General features: G+C 31.1%; 2 non-coding genes across 2 annotated transcripts; both read right to left on the reverse strand.

Moving 5' to 3' along the window:
• Positions 1 to 483: 483 nt before the first annotated feature.
• Positions 484 to 555, reverse strand: TRNAM-CAU (transfer RNA methionine (anticodon CAU)). Its single transcript has one exon. It is a non-coding gene; the product is annotated as a tRNA-Met (tRNA).
• Positions 556 to 3298: 2743 nt separating this feature from the next.
• TRNAM-CAU (transfer RNA methionine (anticodon CAU)) lies at positions 3299 to 3370 on the reverse strand. Its single transcript has one exon. It is a non-coding gene; the product is annotated as a tRNA-Met (tRNA).
• Between the last annotated feature and the right edge of the window lie 1303 nt (positions 3371 to 4673).

Genomic DNA, 4673 nt, shown 5'->3' on the forward strand with positions numbered 1-4673 from the left:
GTCCTCTGCGTGCTACTCAGAAAATCTTACAAAGAGAAGTAACGGAATTCACAAATTCCCCAACTTAGTCTGTTGAAAGTGAATTAGTTTAACGCACTCTCTACTTTCGTTGTTTATCACTATTTTCACCATCAGATATTTCTAAATTTGAATCTTTATATTCTGTTTCTTCTATTTTGTGCAAATGACATCTTAATAGCCTTTATTCTTAATCAGCTACAATGCGGAAAAGTCCCAATATGATAACTAAACGGTTTATACATTTATTGTTTAGAAGTATATATAACTTTTAGTAGATATAGAAAACTTAGAAGTTCACCGTCTTTTCTTTACAGTTCTTTTACGTTTGAAATTTTACTAGAAATTTTCGTTGGAATTGAACAAAATGTAGTGATTTGAAGCTTCATGTTTAGCCTCAGGTCTAGAGTTTGTCGTTTTGTTTTCGTGCCTTTCTTTGCGATATTTAAAAAAGAGAAAACAACGTAGCAGAGCGTGGTTTCGATCCACGGACCTCTGGGTTATGGGCCCAGCACGCTCCCACTGCGCCACTCTGCTTCGTTAGTTCATCTTTACTATAAAAGTTCATAAAAAAATACTTTATGCTATAAAATATATTGATGTTCGTTGTTTCTAATGGGCACTTTTCATGAAGGTGTAAATTGTTTCATTCATAAACCTTGTATGGTCTCGAATTGCTTTGGAAATAATTATCGCGTACGAGATATTTCAGACCTTATCTACTAACTTCCTTGTTAAATTTCTTAGAAACGATAAAAGTCTTATCACAATAACATTACGATAAAATTTTGGCTTTCCTATTATACGTCTATTCGAGCTATTTCAAGTCGATTAATCTTCCAATACTTGTCCTTGAACGAAATTTTTGATACTGTGATTCTCTCTTTTCAACGATATGTATTATATCTGCGATTTCGAAACTAATGACAAACACGTATTTTCAGGATATTTAAAATTCTAGTAATGTGTAAGAAGTATAGATAAAATTTTGTATGGATATGTTTTTGTAATACATGTCAAGAGTTCCGCCAACTACAAAGTTTATGAAAAGTAACGCTTTGCTGAAAGCATTGAGATATCGTCGGTTAAATGTTTACAACAAAAGCAAAGAATGATGATTAGGTCTTCATATAATACAAAATTTAACTAAATAACGAAAATAACGACAGAGGAAACATAAATAAAGAACATCAAGTTTACGGTTTTAAACTTTTCTGATAGCGTTTTAGATATTTTCTAAATTTTATTTTGAAAAACAGTTTATGTGTAGCGAACGACATCACTAACGATTCTTATTTCATGAGGATATAGAACGAATTAAAATAAAACTAGGAATCGTGTCAGCACATATGTGTTTTCCTTTCTCGTTATTCAGTGTTTTCTATTCTTACTCGTTTAATAACAGCTGTTGTTAGACAGAATGACACAAAAGACAAATGTGAAAACCTATGGGAAGTTTATTTACGATTTCTCACATAATCAAACGTTGCTCTATTCCTTACGCTTTGTGACTAAAACGTACCTACTTTTTTGTTCAGATTGGTTCACAACCAATTAACGAAACTATCACTTCGTGAGTTACGTGAGAATGAAAATAAATACGCACGACACACTATTCACATAGTAAGTTTTTTAACGTGTCGTTTCCCTCTTTGAAACAATTCGACGATGTTATTGTCCCCAATAAAGAAAAATCGAAGTTTGTACTTTCTGGACACTAACAAAATGTCATTTGGAAACGTTGAACGTGTCTAAAAGAAAAGACTTAAGATTCTCGGTAAAGTTAGAAACATATATTTTAACCGATCGTGAATAATTTCAAGTACTTGTGTTGTTTTTCTAATGGATGAAATGGAAAGTTTAACAGGTTAGTGACAAAGTCGTGTTTGATAATCCGTTTTAGTAAACTTAATGTATTTGTAGACATTTGTCACATGAAAGGTATATAACACTACGTAAAACAAATTTTGTTCCTGAGTGGTGTCATTTCTCAATTGCTTATATTGTAAAAGTAAAGAAAATCGCCATTTTCTTCTTCAAACTTTGCTTTCGTTAATTGGTTAAGGAAATTCAGAAATTAACCTATTTTATATGTAAAAACGGGCAGAGCTACACATTTTCATTTACATAATGTGTGAATAATACAACATATGAACCAAGATTTATATGTATTTACACTAAATTTATATAAAATGTTTAGAATAGAATAGTTTTTCGAGATTTGCGACTCTAATGCAAATCACTTTCAAGTATCAGCCCCAAACGTAATCTTCCATAATGTTTTCTTTACAAGCGACCAAGTCACAAAAAACAATGTTTGAAGAGAAAAATAGGTCTTTTCCGTTTACTTTAGACATAAGCTTTTTGGGAATAACACTTTCTGCTCAGGAAAAAGAAAAAGGAAAAAATGTAACGTAGTGTATTATTATTAAGGTTTTAATTACTCTATCAACATTATTCGATATTTGTGAAGTTTTATTTAAACTTTCAACAGTAACTTCTAAGTATGTGACTGGAGACGTTCTAAATAATGAGACTTTCAAACTTCCTAATAAATTCGAAAACATTGGGACAAATAATTTATTTTTTTGTAAATGATGATAATGTCGTATTTGGAGAAGTGTGGCGATTCTTTCTCTATACGATTTGGGTTTTCGTTTTATTTACTTTAAAGATACGTTAATTTTATAGAAATTGCCATATCATGCAGACGAATACCGTTTAATATAAATCAGCTTTCATTCTATACTACATTTACAAGTGAATTTCTATTGTTTATAATTTTTTTATATTAAGTCCTCTGCGTGCTACTCAGAAAATCTTACAAAGAGAAGTAACGGAATTCACAAATTCCCCAACTTAGTCTGTTGAAAGTGAATTAGTTTAACGCACTCTCTACTTTCGTTGTTTATCACTATTTTCACCATCAGATATTTCTAAATTTGAATCTTTATATTCTGTTTCTTCTATTTTGTGCAAATGACATCTTAATAGCCTTTATTCTTAATCAGCTACAATGCGGAAAAGTCCCAATATGATAACTAAACGGTTTATACATTTATTGTTTAGAAGTATATATAACTTTTAGTAGATTTAGAAACCTTAGAATTTCACCGTCTTTTCTTTACAGTTCTTTTACGTTTGAAATTTTACTAGAAATTTTCGTTGGAATTGAACAAAAATGTAGTGATTTGAAGCTTCATGTTTAGCCTCAGGTCTAGAGTTTGTCGTTTTGTTTTCGTGCCTTTCTTTGCGATATTTAAAAAAAGAGAAAACAACGTAGCAGAGCGTGGTTTCGATCCACGGACCTCTGGGTTATGGGCCCAGCACGCTCCCACTGCGCCACTCTGCTTCGTTAGTTCATCTTTACTATAAAAGTTCATAAAAAAATACTTTATGCTATAAAATATATTGATGTTCGTTGTTTCTAATGGGCACTTTTCATGAAGGTGTAAATTGTTTCATTCATAAACCTTGTATGGTCTCGAATTGCTTTGGAAATAATTATCGCGTACGAGATATTTCAGACCTTATCTACTAACTTCCTTGTTAAATTTCTTAGAAACGATAAAAAGTCTTATCACAATAACATTACGATAAAATTTTGGCTTTCCTATTATACGTCTATTCGAGCTATTTCAAGTCGATTAATCTTCCAATACTTGTCCTTGAACGAAATTTTTGATACTGTGATTCTCTCTTTTCAACGATATGTATTATATCTGCGATTTCGAAACTAATGACAAACACGTATTTTCAGGATATTTAAAATTCTAGTAATGTGTAAGAAGTATAGATAAAATTTTGTATGGATATGTTTTGTAATACATGTCAAGAGTTCCGCCAACTACAAAGTTTATGAAAAGTAACGCTTTGCTGAAAGCATTGAGATATCGTCGGTTAAATGTTTACAACAAAAGCAAAGAATGATGATTAGGTCTTCATATAATACAAAATTTAACTAAATAACGAAAATAACGACAGAGGAAACATAAATAAAGAACATCAAGTTTACGGTTTTTAAACTTTTTCTGATAGCGTTTTAGATATTTTCTAAATTTTATTTTGAAAAACAGTTTATGTGTAGCGAACGACATCACTAACGATTCTTATTTCATGAGGATATAGAACGAATTAAAATAAAACTAGGAATCGTGTCAGCACATATGTGTTTTCCTTTCTCGTTATTCAGTGTTTTCTATTCTTACTCGTTTAATAACAGCTGTTGTTAGACAGAATGACACAAAAGACAAATGTGAAAACCTATGGGAAGTTTATTTACGATTTCTCACATAATCAAACGTTGCTCTATTCCTTACGCTTTGTGACTAAAACGTACCTACTTTTTGTTCAGATTGGTTCACAACCAATTAACGAAACTATCACTTCGTGAGTTACGTGAGAATGAAAATAAATACGCACGACACACTATTCACATAGTAAGTTTTTTAACGTGTCGTTTCCCTCTTTGAAACAATTCGACGATGTTATTGTCCCCAATAAAGAAAAATCGAAGTTTGTACTTTCTGGACACTAACAAAATGTCATTTGGAAACGTTGAACGTGTCTAAAAGAAAAAGACTTAAGATTCTCGGTAAAGTTAGAAACATATATTTTAACCGATCGTGAATAATTTCAAGTACTTGTGTTGTTTT

Source organism: Tachypleus tridentatus, chromosome 13, assembly GCF_004210375.1.
Source record: "Tachypleus tridentatus isolate NWPU-2018 chromosome 13, ASM421037v1, whole genome shotgun sequence".
NCBI lineage: Eukaryota > Metazoa > Arthropoda > Merostomata > Xiphosura > Limulidae > Tachypleus > Tachypleus tridentatus.